Source organism: Lemur catta, chromosome 4 (assembly GCF_020740605.2).
Source record: "Lemur catta isolate mLemCat1 chromosome 4, mLemCat1.pri, whole genome shotgun sequence".
Classification (NCBI taxonomy): Eukaryota; Metazoa; Chordata; class Mammalia; order Primates; family Lemuridae; genus Lemur; species Lemur catta.
In genome coordinates this window covers 84,942,848-84,963,616 of record NC_059131.1, presented here as the reverse complement: position 1 = coordinate 84,963,616, position 20,769 = coordinate 84,942,848, and the positions used below count along the sequence as shown (strand labels likewise).

Below are 20,769 nucleotides of genomic sequence, written 5' to 3'. Positions count from 1 at the left end.
TGGGTAAGAAACTTTGGCTTTTCTTGTGGGTGCTTTGATGGTGATCTAGGTTCTGGATGGATGCCTCCATTATAGATATACTTGGTGTGGTGGTTTTCTCAGCTGCTAGTTGTTTATAGGCTGCATAAATGAGCTATGTGAGTGGGAAGATTCCCTGCCTCTCTTTGATGAGAGAAGATGGAGGTCTTTGAAATCTTTTCTCTTTCTCCAGCTCGATGGTCTTCTTAACAGTATTGAGTTGTGATGGCATGCCCAGTTTAATCTCTGAGACAGTAGGTGCTTGTGGGTGAGAATTTACTACACCCTATATGATTGAATCAGTAAATGCTGTAAAGAGTGTACAAATTGACCTCACTGTCAGTAGGTAGTGCTTGCCAGAAGGAACAAGCTGCAAGGTTGTTTTGGGATCCTGTGACTGGCTTTATTTCCTCAGGAGAATCACTCAAATGGCCCAGGTGGTGAATGGGGCCCTGGAACTTCAGGTGAGTCCTTGTTCTTTGCCACAGCAGAGGCAGGTGGGGGAGTGTGGCCCCAACCAACCAGCAAGTCTTCTTGTGGAGGCAGGGCCATCTGAGATTCACAGTCTAGCACTCTGGGGCAGGCCTCACTCTTCTCTACCCTCCCATGCTCTGCAGTTTTACCCCAGTGTCTATTGACATGTAAGAGTTCAAGCTAACCAAGATCCCCCAAGACTGTGATATGGGCAGGGAGGTTCCCTGCCCAGGATCTCAGCCTGAACTAAGATGATAGCCCTCCTGTTGGGGGAGGGATGCCCTATGAGCATGCTGCAGCTAGGACCCACGCTGCACTCTCCCCATTACTCTGCTCATGTGGGATCCTTCACCTGCTGGGACTAATTCACAAATCTCACCTCCTTGCCCCCAAGCAATGCAATCAAGACCTGGGGGTATGAGATCTGGCCTGCAGACCCATCCTCAGATCCCCAAAGATCAATCCCTGACCATGCCAGGGAGAGGCATGCTGGTTCTGAGTTGACCACAGGATGCTCAAGCAGGTTTGATGTCCCTCTTCCTCGAGGCATGTTCCACTCTGATAGAGTTGCCAGGCAAGCAGCACCAGGGAGGGCCAGTGGGCAGGGAGCTCACAGTTTGAGTACCCCTCAGTCTGCTGCAGGACCCCAAGAGAAAAGGTCTGAGCCCCACTTTCTGCATAAGTCTCAGTGTTGTGGCTCAATTGTCTGTCTCAGCAGCCATGGGTAGGGGAATGGAAGGTGAAAAAAAATAGTCTGAATGGAGAAAAGCTAACACTCTTGTCGTGTCCATCTCTCCCTCTGGGAGACTACCCACTCAGAATGTGCAGGCACTGGAGTCATACAGATCACTCTGGATACCTGCCATTCTGGCTCAGTTCTGTGGAGATGGGAGGCACCCCAGTGGGACTGGGAGCCTGGTTCCCTGTCCACAGGTTTGTGTGGGCAGAATGTCTCTCCAGCATCCCAGGAACCTGCCAACTGTCAGAGATGCAAGGGAGAGAGGAACAAACCGCTCCACCTGCACTTGTTACTGGACTCCAAACCTCTTGTGTGTTGATGTCTGCCAATACCTTGCTTCTTTCTGGTCTGTTCTGCCACTTCTTCCCATGGAGTCTCCCTAAGGTTCTGGCACCCTTCCCTCAGATGCACATCTGATCTCTGTTTGTCTGTTTGTTAATTTTTTTCTCTTTCATCTAAAACGTCTCCTTCTTACTGAGATGCTCTGGCAGCTGGTGTCTCTGGGAACCCATCTTGCTTCTTGATTCTGACTGGTAGGATATTTAAGCTTGTTTAAATGCAGTTATGGTTGTGTGTGCCCAAAGACAGTGCTATGGTTAGAGCTGATCCACAGATCTCTTACTTCCCCAAGAATATTGCATATGCCACAATGCTTTGTATGTTCAAACAATATTTGTATTTGGATTATCACCACAAACATAATTTTTCTTCAATGTTTAAATTTTAATTCTGTTTACAGTGGCATTTATAATAACATCATATGTGTCATCTTTGACAAAATGAGACTTCCAAAGCTTTACCCTGACTCCATTTGCCAAATGATAAAAAATAGTTGAAGAATTGTTGGAATGGTCCTAACTGATATATTTTTTATTTGAAAGATCAGATGACAGTACTATTTGCAAAGGTTTATTTCTTCCAATAAAGCCAACACATTTACAGCTTTGTTTATTTATTTTTCTTTATTTTTGGTTCATACACAAGTAAAATTAAAAATAAGGAAAATGAATTTAGAACAATATTCAATTGATCTAAATAAAAAGCCATGTTTCACACCTTCTGCAATTGGGAATGTTAATTTGTCACATTCAGACAGAGTCTGCAGTCAGTGATATCACTATGGCCCTCATGGTAGATGGTTAAATTTCAACAAAATATTCCAGGTAAGTTCCACAATCATCATTAGTTCTCTAGAGAAAACTAAATCTAATGCCTAAATTTTCACCACACATGCACTTTTGTTTTTTCAGATCATTGCTTTCTAAGAAGCTTATTGCATTAAAAAAGAGAAATTATCAAACAATAAAATAAAATAAATAATCTCTAGATTTACACCAGAAAATAACGACAAAGCCACTGCAGCAAGGGAGCGAAACTACTTTCTAAACACTCTGTGGCAGTCCTGTTCAGTCACTATAGCCACAGGTATTTCAGGAACCCCTGGCCTGTAATTTCCTGTGTTCTCCACAGACCCTGCTAACTGGTGAACCAAGCGGCTGGTGGGAGAAGCAGCAGCAAATACTTCTCCTGCCTCTATTGGAGAACAGAACAAATTAGCTGTCCCAACCAATGTTCGCATCCAAATAGTTCATTTCACTGGAATACGCTGTGCATATTGTCCATAGAAGAGAGGTGTTATTTTGTTACTGGAAGCATCAGGAAAAGAGACATAGGTTATCACTGACTGTCATTCAAAAAATTGTTAATGATAGATCTCTATTCACAGCGCACACTATTAGACACTATGGCAGAAAATGTGCTTTTTTACATAAATCCAGCACGGTTATCTCGAGGTTTGCAGAGTATCTAATAAACTGATGTGTGACCTCTCCTTGGATCATGAGACCCAGTGAAGTGGGGTACAGTAGTAGGCACATGATCCACTGATCCTTTGACAGAAGCTGCTAACCTGATGAAATGATGTGATGGCTTCTTAAAGTCCGAGCTTATGTGCCAGCTTGGAGATGATACCCTGAAAAGACTTGGCATATGTCTTAAATCAGCACTATATGGTGCTATGTTCTCCAGGAGGTAAAATACACAGGTCTAGGAATCTAAGTATGGAAGAAGTAGCCTCACCATCATTCCCAGTGACCCATTTGGGGAATTTATGCTTCCTCTCCTCACAAATATTGGCTCTACAATTGTAGAGTTTTTGGTTCCCAGAAGGAGAACGGTTTCACAGGGCACAAAGGAAGTCCCCCACCCAAAGCCTCTTGTCACTTTGGGTTCTTCATGCCTGAACAAAGCAGGCAAAGAAGGGACTTTCCATGCTGCCTGAGGTAATGAACTCTGAACATCCTAAGGAGGTGGGATTGCTGTCCAGAGAGGAATAAGGGATAAAATATTAGGAGATCCACTGCTATCTCCATGCCCAGGTTTGTTGTAATTGGACAAATACAGCCAAAGACTCAAAGAAAGGGGAAGGGAAGGAATGGATAATTGTGAACTAATAATACCATCTATCACAACAAGTTAAACCAAAAAAAAATATATATATCATCTTGATTTGCTCTGGATTGGAGCAAATTTCCTCCAGGTTCTACTTTGGGCTTTTAATTACTTTCCATTATCATTAATTCATTAATAGGTGCCTTACCAGAAGCATTAATTTCCCATTTATCCTCTTATAATGGTAGGAAAATGCCAGATAAAGCTGCCCAGGCTCAACATAACATTGTAGAAGGAGATTAGAATACTGCACAGATTATTATTTTTTACAGAATTACTTTCAAGACAAATTGAATTTCATTGCCTGAAATGAATTTTTATGTTTCTGCAGAGAGGGGACAAATGAGTGTCAGCCATTACAAAGTACATGGCAATGACATAATTGAAAGAAATCAAATAGATTTTTATACATAAGAGTTAATGCTATCTTTGAATGAGCTTTAGGAGGTTTGTGTCAAAGTCCAAATATATGACTCATCACTGCAGAGTACAAGTGACAAAATTAAGATTACTGTATTTCAATGTGGAGATAAGGAAGCTAATTCTCATCATCATAGCTATTTTTCAAACTCAAATGCCAAGACAGAGGAAGGAGAGGAATTAAGATGTCTCTAACAATGATCTCATCCTGGAATCCAGATGTGTCCAATGATATTGATTATCACAAATATTAAACAGGTTTTTGTTAAAAATGTAACAGTGTTGATAAAGACATGTCATAGAAAACAGGGTCTTTTCATCATGGATGCTGAACAAGTTGCTTTATGCTGAATTGGTCTTCCAGGATGTATCTTTCCACAGCTGAGGGCCATCGAGGCTGGTTGGATGGGTCTCGTTAGACAAATCCATCTCTCAGCCTGACCAGTGTTGGATGGGAGGAGGGCTTTTTGTGGGTGATGGAAAAAAAAAGAATCATCATCAAGTATTTCTCTCTCAGGTTTTTGGCTTCAGCGACTAAGTGGATAATGATGTCATTTGCTGACATAAAGGGGACTGGGAAAGAAAAAGAATCATAAAAATCTATCATAAATATACCTTCCTCCTTATTACTCTCGGAGTTAAAAGCTTGCTTTTTTGTTAGGTTTTAATGATAGACTATTGGAAAGGGAAGTACTTGTCTTTCTCTTCTGTAATTTTCCTGATGGAACTGTCCATCTGAAACATTCCAGACAGTGATTCTGCAGCTTGCTCTTTCCCTTCTATGCATTCACCAGTGTTTCTCAGGCTGTTTTTGTTATTTTTTTAGATAATTTTCTCATAACCAACTTGTAGTGATGTTGTCTCTCTTGATTACAATTAACCTTCTCAAGCTAAAGTGGATGCATAAATTTGCAGGATGGTGTTTCAAAGGCCATACTTACTGATGGAAAACAGAAGACAAAACAGAAGTTTTCTTTTCATATAAGTACAAAGACAGGTGATATTGCCAGTACCAGAAATGGCCTTTTTTACAGACAAGAAAAGATAGCATAATTAGAAAAGAATTATAACATCTGACTTTCTGCTCCCAAGTATAAATTCTATAGCCTTTTCTTAACTTGCTTCAATTTTGTTGCTTTAGATCTCTGAAGTTGATCTTCAGTGAATAAAATTTTCCCTTCCTTAATAATCTTTTCAAAGACGATAGTCCAGAAAACTGAATGTACTTATCCTTGAGCATAAGTTAGGACAGAAGATATGATCTAACCTTTACTTCTTTTTATCCAAAACAGTATCAAGAAATCAGGCCACTCAGACTGAAGGCAAGAAGATCAAGCAAACAAGTTCTATGATCTTACCATGAAGATTTTATTGAAATTGGTCTTAAGAGATTTTACTCTTCCAAGAAATTGGCAGCCCTTCACATTCTTCTAAGGATTGGCAGCCCTTCAAGAAGAAGAAAGAACAAGAAGAAAGCAAATATTACAAAATTCTAACAAAACAGCAGAATGCTAATATGGTTCACAAAGTCCTTTGATACACATTAATTCATTTAAACTTGACAGCAACTCTTTCTGAAGCAAGTGTTAGAGTTAGAGGAGATCAGAAAGTCTAGAAAAGTCACACACTGAGTAGTGGGGTAGGCAGGATTGAGACCTAGATCTCCCGATATCTAAAGATCTTGCTCCTACTACTGTCTCAAGAGAAGACATGAATGGGCTGCAGACCCTGGTCTTAAAGGCTTTGGAGAGTATTGAAATTTTCAGAAGAGGAGGTAAGTCCACCACAAATTTGAGAGCTAACCCTGTATTACAAAAACAAAATATTCATTGGGGGTGTATTAGTCAGAATTCTCCAGAAAAATAGAACCAATAGGATGTGTGTAGATAGATATTCAGGTTAGTATAAGAAATTGGCTCACAAAATTATGAATACTGGCAAATTCAAATCTGAAGTGTATCCCACAAGACTCAGAAGGAAAGTGGTAGAGTTCCAGTCTGAAGGGTAGCAAGTCTCTCAATTTAAATGTTAATCTCATAAAAAGAAAAAATACCCAGAAAAATGTATGATCATCTATCTGGGCACCCTGTGGCTCAGCCAAGTTGACATACATAATTAACCATCACATGGGTTTACAATAAAAACCAGCTAACTGGAGTAATATTATATATGTTGGCAGAGAAGTAAAATAAAAAGAGTGTACAGAAGGCAAATGTAAGATACAAGAAAGTGTGTGCACATGTGTGTGCATGCTTGCTATGGAAAAGGAAAAAATTCATCTCTATCCTTCTCAAGACCAGTCTACGAGGGCTCAAAAAGTATATGTCAAGTAGAACTAAGCCACTACATATTGATGCTTCTCCCAAGGCACTATTTATATCAAGAGGAAGATGTTATCTCAACTCAAGCAAACGTCTCCAAAGACTTGCAATGGTAAATGAGCCTTAGCATTCGTCTAGTTGAATCTTCCACCCCACACAGAAATCCTATCCATCTGTCTCACAGAGAGTTCCTTAGCTCCTGCTAAATATCTGTAGTGAATGTAAGATCACCCCCTTCAGGAACCATCTCAGGCCTTTATTAGGTAACACCAGTTATTATTATATTAAGAAGAACCTTTAGTCTGAATTCAAATATGCCTATCTGTAATTTTAACTCCTATCTGTCCCCTGGAACCACAAAACTGCATTGTAAATGTGTATTTATTTAATGGATAAACAAAGTTCTTAATGACTTTATTTTCTTGCCTAGCTTCCTTTGACCTTCTTATCACCATCAACAACTCTTATTTTCACTCACTACATTGTGCATTACACTCCCCAAACCTTCCATTTGCCAGATCTATCTCCACTCTTGCTTCCTACTCATTCCAAGAAACAAAAATACAGAGATCATAGTTACATAGGAAATTGTGATGTGAAGCTCACTGAATCATCATGAGAAGCAGCACTAAACTGAATAGCCCTAGATCAGAAATTATTTCCTACACTGGAAAGGACTGATGGAAGGGAAGATGCAGGATACAGGATAATGACAGCAATTTATTTTTTTTAATATTATACCATTCCTGTTTTTGCTTTGCAATGACAGCACTTTAGAATGAATGAAGCTATCAGAGTCTCCATTGTAACAGGACTTTAATTAGGAGCAGTCTTCAAGAGTTACTAGAGCCTACCTAAACAGGCATACTGTAAGGCTTCAATGATGTGTCAAATATAGCACACATAGATCATAGCGTAAAGAAACCCCAAATAAGTGTTAAGAGAAAGTAAGTGAGAAATTAGTTATAGACACCCACCAGCTACAGACAGTGCAGGGTGTTCATCTGTCTTTACTTACATTGGTCTTCTCTATCCTTCATAGAGACTAATGCCAGCAACTTATATATAAATTGTGGATTGAATATTTATATTGTTTCCTGTTTATTAATCTCTTTCTATAGTATGGCACTGTCTGGTCTTCAATTTCTTTTCTTCTTCTTTTTTCCTCCATAAATATTCATTCAGCACCAACCCCTTGCCAAGTACTATATAAGGTCATGATAAGGTTCACAGGGATCTGAATATTGGACAATAAATTTATAAAAACCTGGAGACATAGTAAGAGAGTGACAAATCAAGTGTGTGATAAACAAGGAGTTTCTTCTTCACCTGATACATGGTAAATCACATCCTACCAGGTAACAAAAAGGACATTGTTTATATCTGAATAAATGTTTTGTTGTCAGAGTTTATACACTTTTAAGCATAAAGGGAGAGTTTTCCATGTGTTATATACTGTCATGAGAATTTCTGGTAGTCAGTTTATGGGTACATATATTTAATAAATTATCTAAAAATGTACTGACTTAAAACGAAAGAATTTACTGTCTTATAGTTCTGTGTGTTGGGAATCCAGGTGTGGGTTAGCTGGGTCCCCTGGCTCAGGATCTCTCACAGGCTCCAGTGAAGGTGATGGACAGGGCAGCCTTCATCTCAGGGCTCCACTGGGGAAGGTCAGCTTCCAAGTTCAGTCACATGGCAGTTCACAGGAGTGTGTTGTTTGTGGGCTCTGACACTAGGGGCCTCAGTTCTCACTGGTCATTGGCCATGTATCTCACAACATGGCTATTGGCTTTCTCAGAGCAGGTACACTAAAGACTTTTATCAAGATGGAAGTCACAATCTTTGCCATATGCTTTTTGTTAGAAACAAGTCACTAGTTCCTTCAGCCCACACTCAAGGGGAGCAGATTATGCAAGGACGTAAGAACCAGGAGGTGGGGATCATTCAAGGCCATCTTAGTAGTCTGCGTATCACAGTCCAGTTGAAAGCATTACCTGAGCATGAGCTCTCAGCTCTTTGTCGTGTCAGAATAGTGCCTCACGGCATGCCCCCGCTGAGATTTACAGTAACTTCATGTTTTTCTGTCCCTCCCATATTCTTGCTGTCACTCATTCTATTCTATTTAAGTACTGTTGGGGGAAAAAACCTGAGAAATAAAATGGTCTACATATTTGGCATCTCTACTCAGAAATGCATTTAACTCCTGTGGCATATACCTTAGAGACATGGATCACAGACACAACGCATGGTTGTTTGACCATAAGCTCTGTTTTTTTTCCTAGTTTCTGTCTCTGCAGTTGTCATGGAATTCAGAGATGTCAAGTATTGATAAGAAAGAACAAAAGAACAAAGCACTTCAAAATCAAGACACCCTTCACATACACATTCTCTCTCTCTCTCTCTCTCTCTCTCTCTCTCTCGAAGATATATGAGAGATAGACATGGATATAGATATATGATCATGGTGAAATTTATTTGAATGACAATGAAGTATCATTGCAGAGTTTGAGCCCTTAGAAAATAATTTTTAAAAAATGAGAGGAAGATGAGTGAGACCAGAGGCAGAGACCAATCAAGATGATTTGCCTTTGATTAGGACCAGAAGAAAGGAGAGCATGTGCTATGTTACAGGCACTGTATTAGACTTCTCATATATTGACTCATTTAAACTTCTGTTAACCCTATGGGGTATGTTCTATTATATGATTATAGTCTTCCCATTTTACAGATGAGGAAACAAAGCACCAAACAGTTAAGCAGCTTGTTCAAATAACAAGGTTAAAAATGGCAGATCCAAAATTCCAACCCAGGCAGCCTAAGTCCAGAAACCACACTCTTAACCACTAAGCCATGTTAAGTTCTAGTAGTGATGATGAAAATGAGACAGAACTTAGAGACTGAATAAGATAATGATTAAAGAAAAGAGAATCTTGGTTGAGTCCCAGGTCTCTAGGTTAGATGTATTGAAGAAGTACAGCGTCATTACCCAAAAGAGAGACCATAGGAAAGACAAAGATGTTGCTAGGGGCAGGAGAAGAGAAAAATAAATTTATCTTTGAAAACTGAGTATTCTGTAAAATATCAAAACAAAGATGCACAAAAGGGAGTTTGGTACACGAAGATAGAGGTCTGGAGAGAACACAGCTGGAAATAATAATAGGAGAGTATGACAGAAATTGACTAACTACTCATAAACCCTGTTCTTTCTTCCTGTACACAATCTGCACTACTTTTCCAAACCTCCTTTGCATTCAGATATGGTCATGTGATAAGAGCAGAAGTGATAGACACTTCCAGAGCTGATGCATAAAAAAACTCCCTTGTGAGACCCTCCATACACTTTCCAGGTGACCTTAAAGGCACTATGTTGAAGATGGTAGAAACCTAAGAAGGAAGTTCTTGATCCCTGAATCACCACTTGGAGGAGAGTCATTCCTCAATTAGGGATACCTAATTTTAGACTTTATGTGAGTAAGAAATAGTTCCCTTATGAAATTTGGGGTTTTGTTGTTGTTATTATTGTTATTATTGTCACTTCAATTGGTGGTAACCTAACTAGTAAATAACACCTTCAGGTGATCATGTACCTCTTGTATTATCCTGGATAGAGCTGGAGACCATTCTACTAAGTGAAGTATCACAAGAATGGAAAAACAAGCACCACATGTACTCACCTCAACTTGGTATTAACTTATCAACACTTAAGTGCACATATAGTAATAACATTCATCAGGTGTCGGGCAGGTGGGAGGAGGGAGGGGGATGGGTATGTTCAACCTAATGGGTGTGGCACTCACCGTCTGGGGCATGGACACACTTGAAGGTCTGACTCAGGTGGGGCAAAGACAATATATGTAACCTAAACATTTGTACCCCCATAATATGCTGAAATAAAAAAACCATGTTCAGGGGATATTTGGGTTTAGAAGCAATATAGTATAGGGATGTAAGAGTAAAGTTGGTAAATGTGAATGGTCCTCTGATGAGATAAATAATGTTCAGTGAGCATTATATTGCTCAGTATTGGATTGAGTTCCAAGAAAGTCTGCAAAGAGCTGTAGAGGCATTGCATGCAAAACCTAGATAGCTTTCAAGACAGGTTCACACAGAGGGCAATACCCTACTCAGTTCACCATAGTCCACACTCTGACCTTCATACCCACAAGCTCAGATTCTTGATTTGTCAGCTGGGGACTGGGATCACATTAACCAAGCTTATGAAGCCAATGTATCAACCTGATGCCCATTTGTTAGCTTGCAATGAGAAATACAACCTTCGAGTAGAGCGACCTCACATATGCTGGTCAGCACTTTCTCTCCCTGTAGACTTGCTATGTGGGAAACTAATCATACTCAAAAGATTGCTTGGTAAGCATAAATTTAGAACAAACATAATTATTTATTGTAGAAAATTAGAGAAGAGTAAGGTGCCAGGCTAAAATGGCTATCAGGCTCTGGTTTCTGACAGATCTGAGTTAGAATTTCAGTTCTGCCATATACTAGCTGTGTCAAAGTGGGGGAGTCATCCTTGTTTCCTTGCATGTCTGGTGGCAATAAAAAATGTATCTAGTAGGGTTGCTGTGAGGATAAACTGAAATACTACATGTAAAAACAATGTCTTATGAAAAGTATTGATTAATATGTTAATATATTGGCCATTATTATAATGAAAATTAATATAATGAAGACCCATCTCCCCAAGGCACAGGCTGAAAGGCCACATCATCCTCTTCCCAAGACCAGGCTCCAGCAGGATCTTCTAAACATGCCCGTGTCTTCTTCCTGATGGCTATATCTCTCCTTAGATATTCCGAGAACCTCGGCCAAAGTTGAGAAGAGCCAGCTGCAAAATACTCTGCAGCCATCAAAAATGATAGATATGTACATTTCTTGTTTCAAAACAACATGTTTTGTCTAGTAAAAAAAAATCAGCTTTCACTATTAATTATAATATCATGTGTTCTTTAATCTTTCCAAATACCAATTCTGTAATCAAAATTAGGGGAAAATATAACTCCAAGCTGTATTTATTGGAATATCAGGAGTAGGAGCTGATCATTTATATTTCCAAAAAGCTCTGTGCAAAATCTAATGTCCAGCGAAGGCTTTGAACTATCGCTTTAACTGGAAAGTATTCAGAGGAAACATTACCATGTATTGAATGATTATTTTGACAGGCATGTTTTTGCACACTTGAACTTAAGTTTTCCTTGTAACCGTCCTACGACTTTTATGCCATTAGTATCTCAATTTTATGAATGATGAAACTGAAGCATAGAGAGGTTGTGTAACTGGCCCACAAATACACAGTGTACAAGCAGCAACAGCTATCTGAGATCTGTACTGACCCTCAGCCTCCGCACTAGACAGCTTCTCCACAAGAAATGCATAAAACCCCAAATGCTGAAACATTGGTACACACATAGTGAATTTAAAGCTCTCTTCATCTTTCTTCCCAGCTTTCTTAAGCCTGATTCATCCTTAGAATGGACAATCATAGCTTTGAGGCTGAGAGAAGAAAGAAGGGAGGGTTGAAGAAAAGAGAAAATACAAGGAAAGATATTTTCAGATCTGTCTGGGATTTTTCAGGAGAAGAGCAAAACAAAAGTCCTCCTTTCCTCTCTAGCAGTCATATTGCTCTCCTGCTGTCAATCGGAAACATCTGCTAAATTTCCACTGACTTACAAAAAATATAAATAAATAAAAGGCTAACATTTTCAGACCTGAGAGCTGTCATGAATCGGTGAAGTAATGTTCCCAGTTGAAACACCAAAAACAATTGTTTACTCGGTTGTTCATAAAATATTCGTTGAGGCCCTGGATCATTATGGAAGATAGAAAGAAGAGATACCTCCGAGGGGCTCACAGTCCTGTGGGTAAATCCAGAAATCTCAGTGGAATGTGGACAGTAATGGAAGTTTGTACAAAAAACAAATACAACAGGAGAGAAGGGATAATTCTGACTTGGACATGAAGACAGGGTGTCAAGAAAGTCCTCATGGAAGAGCATAACATCTGCAGAAGATCTAAAACGAACATATGATTTCATCAAGAGGGGTAGATTTCCACTTCAGAGGAGAGAACAGCCAATGCTAAGGACTGAAACATCAAAGGGCAATTTTAGCTGCGTACCAGGGAGACAGAAGGCTGGTGTGACACAAACTCAAGGAATGCACCTTGAGTGGTGACTCTGCATTTTAAGGTGAGTTACTTAATCTTTCTAAAATTTACCCTCTCCATCATCAAAATGAGAATAATAAGCCCTGCCATATAAGGTTATTATGAAAATTAAATGTGTACCTGGGAAATTTCCATTAAATGATATTAATAGCTATTATTATGACTATATATTCCTCACAAAATACACACCAGACAAGTATCCTGGCAGAGCCTCAAAACGTGTCCATGGACATCAGGACAACAGCTGGCACAGAGGATGCTGAAATGGGCTGTCAAAGACGCCGATCTCTGGCTCTACATGTGAAAAGCTAACGAAGGCTGCAGAAGATCAGCAAGATGTGGTGTGGGACTTTCACCCCCCAGCAGACTCAGATGTTAAATCAACTCTCTCCATTCCAACCTTGAATGCTTTTCATTTTAAGAGCCTGGAGGCAGTTTTTCTCTCTCCAAACTAGTTTACCCCAGGTACATGGCAATAAGTTACTGATTCCAGTTGGTGTGGGGCCTGGTCCTGTGACCTTTCACACAGCAGGGGTCACTGGCCTGGAGGGAAGCGTGCAGCCATGGGAGAAATTCTCAGGCTTGATACAGGAGATTAGCTAAAAAACAACAAGACCTCCAGAGTCCCAGCCTTCACCTCTGGGATGGAAATTCCAGCAACCTTAGCCTAGTCTTGTCTGGACCTTGAAATCTCCCTTGTTCCATCTCCTACCTCTTCCTTTCACACCATCCTTTGAAACCACTTTCAGATTCTCATACATTGACCTCTATTTCCCACCACCAAATATTTGCACTTGAGATGCCCTTGGCATGGAACACTTCCCTCTGCTCAACCCTTCAACTCATGACTTCTATGTACCTTTCTGAAAAACAGCTTCACCTCTCCTCCAGGATGTCTCCTGGGCCACTCCCATGCCACTTAGATTCTGACCTCTGACTAGAGCTTCACAATCACTCAGCAGGTACTTGGCAATCACCTGCTGGCTGATAAGGCCTGCATTCTCGTGGCACTCTGGATGTTAGCCGCCAAATAATATGACACTCTTTTACAATCATTTGTTTATTTGTCTTTCTCACTTGAATGTTTGTTCCTTAGGAACAGGCTCCATTCATCCCTGTTTCCTCAATGCTTGGCGTAATGCATTGGATATATTTTTGCCAAATGGATGAAGGGATGGATAGATGGAAAGAAGGAAGGAAAGAAAGAGGGGTGGAGGAAGGGAGGGAAGGAAGAAGGGAAAAAAGGAAGAGAAGGTGTTAAGGAGGGACGGAGGGAAGAATAAATGGAGGAAAAATGAAGGAAGAATGAAGGATGAATCTGTCTCCCAGATCTCCCCTCTCTCCCACCACATACCACCATGGTGGACAGATCTAATTTCCCAGCCTGTCTCTTCTTATTGAAGTGATCTGCATCTCGCTTATTGGTGCCACTCCACTGAAGTTTTCTCAAGCCTATAAGTTGCTCTAAGCAAGCACCTCTGCAGACACCTTCTGATGTATATTGCAGACAGAGCATGTGTTTCGGACTCCTCCAAGCATCTGTTTAATCCCTCCCTGCTATTTAAAATCTCTCTGATGTGAGTAAAGTTATTTTACATCTTTGCCTCATTTTCCTCATCTGTTAAAACAGTATTTATTATACTCACCTAGAAGGTAAGAGTAAAAGGACATGAGGAATGCTTGAGTTGCAGGGAGTTTTATTAGAGCCTAAAGCAATCAACAGGGGATCTCTCAACTTTTGGAGTTATTATGAGGTTTTTTTCTCAATTTCATTCACTTTTTGAAAACCCAAGGAAGTTTTATAAGTAAACATTGTAAAAATGTCTCCTGCCTCTTGCAATCACACACCTAGTACGCTAATAAAATTAGACCTGCACTTTGCTCAATTTATGACTCCCTCAACTTTAATATTTCCTGCTAAATGGATCTTTTAACAGTCCTTGGGAAAAATATTTGCATTAAATATGCCAAGAAAATAAATACGTACCTACAGCATAACAAGAGTAAATTCAAATTAGTGAGAAAAACATCAACTTCACAATAAATAAGCAATACAGACTCAATTCCTGCAAGAGGACAGGGAATCAATAGTGAGGTCTGACAGATCCATGTTTCAAACTTGGCTCCATGTTTCCTCACTCTCTGACCTTTGAAAAATTATCCAATTTCTCTCAGCCTCAGTTTCCCCATCCATTAAATAGATTCAACAATAATATCTTCATAAGGGAATGGAGGTGAGAATTAAATGAGAATTAATATTAAACCCATGGCCAATTGCCTCATTGTTATGAAAAATGAAAAGCTATAATTTATAAAACGTTTACTACTACCTAGACAGCTGGTCATGGCAGACAAATTTTAGCCTTTTGTTTTTCATAGAAATGATAATTATCCCTCATATTCAAAGATAGTGTGGTGGTTAATTTTATGTCAACTTGACTGGTTACTGGATGCCCAGATAACTCTTAAAACATTATTTCTTGGTGTGTCTATGAGGGTGTTTGTAGAAGAGATTAACATTTGAATCTGTAGACTTGCTCTCACCAATGTGGGCAGGCATCATCCAATCCCTGGAGGGCCCAGATAGAACAAAAAGGTAGAGGAGGGTGAATTCATTCTCTGTCTTCTTGGGCAGGAACATCCATCTTTCTCCTTCTCCTGCTCTTTTTCTTCACTGGAGCTCTTGATTCTCAGACCTTCAGACTCAGAATTACACCACCATCTTCCTGGTTCTCCTGCTTGCAGACAACATACCATGGGACTTTTCTGCCTCCTTAGTCTCATGAGCCAATTCCCATATCAAACCTTCTCTTACGTATATCCTGTTGGTTCTGTTTCTCTGGAGAACCCTGATTAATGCAGATAAGTAAATTAAAATAACAGTGAGATGCTATGTATACCTAGTACATTAACAAAATTTATCAAAGTGATAATACCCATTGTTGGCATTGTAGTTGGTAATTTGTTCTGCTTATACTTTTCTGAAAGAAGGGCAAATGGTTTCAACCTTTAAAAAAAAAAAACACAAGTTGAGAATCATATGGAGAATTCAAGAAATAGTTACAGGCTTTCACTCAATAGTCCACTCCTGGTTATTTACCATAAAACAGGAATTTGCAGCTTTCCTGAGGAACTTTGGGGTTGTCTCTTGTGAGGGGGGGCAAGTAAACATCATTTTTGCCCATTTTATATATTGTAAGTCTGAGCAGTATTTTACTGGGGAAAAGAGAACTTTTCTTCCAAAAAGAAAAGTTGGTCTTTGGAAACTGATATTCAAAGGCAAGAATTCAAAAGAAAAAAGGTTATAAATACAACAAATTTTAATTAAGCAATAACTTACATAAGCTTGGAGGGAAATTCCATAGTGTAAATATCCAACAGAGTGTAAATGTTTTTAAAAGTGGTTTGTTCATTTGATGAAGTCCCTTGCAAATTTTAAAAATAATAACTATAAAGACTTTATACTAACATAATAATAGAAATTGATGGAGGAGGAGGAGTGGAAAGAAAGCTAACATTTAACGCTTACTGCTGATTATATGTCAAACGCTGAGCTGGGCACTTATATGAAACATGGAAAGTTCTTGTGGTATCCATTATGTGAAAAAAACAGAATTCAATACTCTATATATCCGTCATCTTTATAACTTTAACCAAATCTTTATGTTCATAGTCAGGGACTATAAGAGAACTGGAAAAAAAAAAAAAAAACAACTTAATTTTCTGAGATGGAGAGGTGAATTGTTTTCTTTCTTTTTTAAGTTTCTTTTTGTTTCTTTCATATTGGTTTTGTAATAAAAGAAAATTATACCCTACTCTGAAAAGAAATTTGTAATAAATGCCATAATTTCCAGTCTGAAAAGGGTTTTCCAGTTTCCAAAAATGCCTCATAAACAGATTGTTGAAAATAAACCATTTTATATTAAACATTCTTTTCATTGTTGTTATTTTTTAAATTAATAGACACCCACCAATTTCAAGACTCCAAACAGAAACTGAGAATGGCACCAGCCCACCAGCTTCTATGCTTGTCCTCCTCCAACTGAGTCTACTCAGCAGCCACAGTGATTGTTTCAAAACATAAGTCAGATTGTGCCACTGCCCCTGACAAAAATACTTCAAAGGCCTCTCACTGCATTTATAAAATAATCCAAACTTTTTACCAGGGTTCCTGGTGCCCTACCTGACCTAGTCATCTCCCCTCTCTCTGAACTCCTCTCTTCTCATCCTTTCTTGGGTTTGCTATGTTCTTATTCTTCTTTCTCAAACATGCCCATTGTTTCTACCTCAGGGCCTTTGCACTTACTCTTCCATGTCCTTAAACACTTTTCTTCCTCGTATTTTTTCAGATCTAGGTCCTTCTCATCTTTCAATGTCCAGAGAAGGTAAATGAATTAGAAGATCTCACCTACAAATCACTGAACTGTTGAACTCTTTAGATGTACCAGGCTTTGTATTTGGTGCTAGTGGTCAGTCCAGGACCCAAGGAGCTCAAGATTTAGTGACACATTCAGGAAGCAAACAGGCAAGGACAATTCCCTGTGATGTATGCTGTGGGCTGGGGAAACGGGAGACCTTGTGTTGAGGAGTTGGAATTTCAGAACCAAGACCTTCAAGATCAGGGAAAAATTTCCAAATGAGTAATAACTAAACTGAAGGATGAGCAAGAGTCAGCTGAAGGAGAGATAAGACCAATTATTCCAGCCAGAGGGAACGAAAAAGAATGTTTTCTCATTCAGGGGCCTGTAAGTGGTTTGCTCTAGTCTCCAGAGTCTAATGGGTTCATCCCCTACTCTGTATAAATGGGTGGAGGAGCACCTAGTCATCTGATTTAAGAAGTAGGAATCAGGGATCTTGGCCTGCTGCACACACACAAGGGTCAATTGCAAATAAAGATTTAAGTGCTGCTTCCTTCCTGGCTGTAGAAACATCCAATGTGGACTGTGTTTTCATCCTGTCCAGGTTTCTCAGGAAATGGTCATGGATCCTAAGGTGTCCAAATGAGATCTTAACAGGACTCCCTTTCTCTTCTAGACTAATCAGTAGTGTCTGGGGTGGTCAACTCACCCAACCTGTCCAGGGAAGAGAAAGCCCAGAAGCCCCAGTGTGCCTAGATTGTATGCTTAACACTCAGGACAGCAAAGAACAAGAGGGCAAAGGCCTGATTACGGTCTTTGGAAGGCCCGGCGCCCCACCCACCAGGTGCAGTTTCTGAGGTGTAGGAAGGAGGGTTGCATATACAAGAATCGGATGTGTTTTCTTATGTTCTTCCTCCTATAGGCTAATTCTGAAATGAGGAGCAGATGGGGTGGAGTGGAAAGCAGAAACAGCACCCTCCCCAACAACCCGCAGCTCCTAGGAAAACTCTGAGATGTTGAGAAACTTGGTCCCAGCCCTGCTGACCCTGACCTCCTTGGGAGTTCTCTGTCTCTTCCCTTTTCTGTTCTTTCCACAACAACTCATAAGCAAAACAACAATGAAAATCACAGTTATAAAGCACTATGTGCCAGATATTGTCCTAGGAATTTAACATGTACGAACTCTTTTTTCCTTCATTTTTCTCCAATTTATTTATTTTCTTAAGGACCAATAATAATTGTATATATTTATCATGTGCAACATGATGTTTTGAAACATGACTACACTTTGGAATAGCTAAATAGAACTAATTAACATATGCATTACTTTTCATAGTTTTTTTTTGTAGTGAGAACACTTAAAATTCACTTTTAGCAATATTCAAGAATATAATATATTGTTATTAACTATAGTCACCATGTTGTACAATAGGTCTTTTGAACCTATTCCTCCTAACTGAAATTTTGTACCCTTTGACTAACATCTCCCCGGTCCACCCCCCCCAACTTCCCTGCCACTGGTAACCACCTTTCTACTTCTGCTTCTATGAGTTCATCTTTTTAAGATTCCACATATAAATAAGATCATGCAGTATTTGTCTTTCTGTGACTGGTTTATTTCACTTAACATAATGTCCTCTAGGTTCATCCATGTTGTTGAAAATGAAAGGATTTTCTTTTTTTTTTAAAGCTAAATAGTATTTTCTTGAACTTATATACCACACTTTCTTTATACAGTCATCCATTGATGGACACTTAGGTTGATTCCATATCTTGGTTATCGTGAATAATGCTGCAATGAGCATGGGAGTGCAGATATCTCTTTGACAGCAAAGAGATTTCTGATTTCACTCCCTTTGGATATATACCCTGTAGTGGGATTGCTGGATCATCTGGTAGTTCCTTTTTTTTTTTTTTTTTTCATTTTTTTGAGGACACTCCATACTGTTTTCCATAATGGTTGTACTAATTTGTATTCCTACCAACAGTGTTTAAGTGTTCTCTTAAAACATCCTCTCCAGAACCTATCTGTCATCTTTTTTATAATAATCATTCTAACAGATAGGAGGTAGTATCACATTGTGGTTTCAATTTGCATTTTTCTGATAAGTAAAAATGTTGATTATTTTTTCATATACCTGTTGCCCATTTGTGTGTCCTCTTTTGAGAAATGTCTATTTAGGTCCTTTGGCCATTTTTTAATCAGATTATGTGTTTTCTCACTATTGAATTGAGGTCTGTATATATTTTGGATATTTACCCCTTGTCAGATGTGTGGTTTGCAAATATTTTCTCCCATTCTGTAGGTTCTTTTCATTCTATTGATTGTTTCCTGGCTTCAAAATATACCACAAAGTTATAGTAATCAAAACAGCATGGTTCTGGCATAAAAACATAGACCAAAGGGACAGAATAGAGAGCCTAGAAATAAATGTATGCATTTACAGGCAACATATTTTTGACAAAGGTGCCAAGGACACACAATGGGGAAAGGACAACAACCTCTTCAATAAATGGTGTTGGGGCACCTGGTTATCCACATAAAGAAGAATGAAATTAGAAACTTATTGCACATCATATACAAAAATCAACTCAAAATGGATTAAAGACTTAAACACAAGACTTGAAACTATAAAACTACTAGAATAAAACATAGGGAGAAATCTCCATGACATTGGTCTGGGTAATGATTTTTTGGATATGACCACGAAAGCACGGGCAACAAAAATAGACAAATGGAATTACATCAAACTGAAAAGCTTCTACACAGTCAAGTAAACAATCAGCAGAGTAAAGTGGCAGCATATTAACTCTTTCAATCCTTACACAATCCAAAGAGATAGGTACCATTGTTATTCTAGTTTTAGAGATCAGAAAACTGAGACATGAAGAGATCAAGAAATCCATAAAAGATCAATGAAATAATCCTGCCAGGTAAGGAATTCCAAAAATACAAGGGACAGCTAAGATTGAGAGACACAGCCTGAAATGAGGAGGGCACTGCTGGCTGGGGAAAGGCAGTGGGCAGGGCGACAGCAATGCGGAGGCACGAAGCCCACAGCCAGAGCTTGGTAGACAGGTATTACACGACTGGATCACCCAGGATGAGCTCCAAACCCTACAGTTAAGTTCCATCAGGAGGCCACATTCCACGTGCCAAAAATAATTTTCTGCTCATCTCATTTCTAAAGTACCTAGAAAGAGAAACCTATTAATAAAATGGATAAGGAGGAAGACAGCTTAACGTGAAGCTAACTTCCAAAGAAGCTCTTTGCGTATTCACTCATCCTTTAAGGGGCTGAACCCACATTTGTGGAAAGGAAATTTAGTGGCAGTCATCAGGGGAATTGTTGTTGTTTTCTGAAACACGTAATTGTCAAAGGAGCACTTTGTGAATGTTGCTCCAAACAGGACAGTCAGGGGAGCAGCCCCTGCAATTATGGCTACTGCAGATAAAGGATGCATATTCAAAGGCATCATCGTGAAAATGCAGATGAAGGGGTAAAATTAGTGAAATAATGGGAGTTAATTTCTGTTTTCCTCTGTCTGAGTGAATGAGGCATATAATTAAGTCAAATCACCTTCACCCACTCACATGCACGCCAAGCACGTGTGCGCATGCACACACACACACACACACACACACACACACACACAGCCTTCTTCTCTGTCTATATGTACAGCCACTGGATCAGAAGAGCATCCACACAAAGAATATTCATTTCTACATGGAAAGAACCGCATTTTTTTTCACAACACACCCACCACCATTTTGGGGTATTAGCTAGCTGCTTTATTAGGAACC

At 39.3% G+C, this 20,769-nt stretch overlaps 1 long non-coding RNA gene across 1 annotated transcript; it reads right to left on the bottom strand.

Moving 5' to 3' along the window:
* Window positions 1-5,451: 5,451 nt before the first annotated feature.
* On the bottom strand, window positions 5,452-15,621 carry LOC123636500. Its single transcript, XR_006734561.1, has 2 exons — window positions 15,543-15,621; window positions 5,452-5,548 (listed from the first exon to the last, which is right to left on the bottom strand). It is a non-coding gene; the product is annotated as an uncharacterized LOC123636500 (long non-coding RNA).
* Window positions 15,622-20,769: the final 5,148 nt, after the last annotated feature.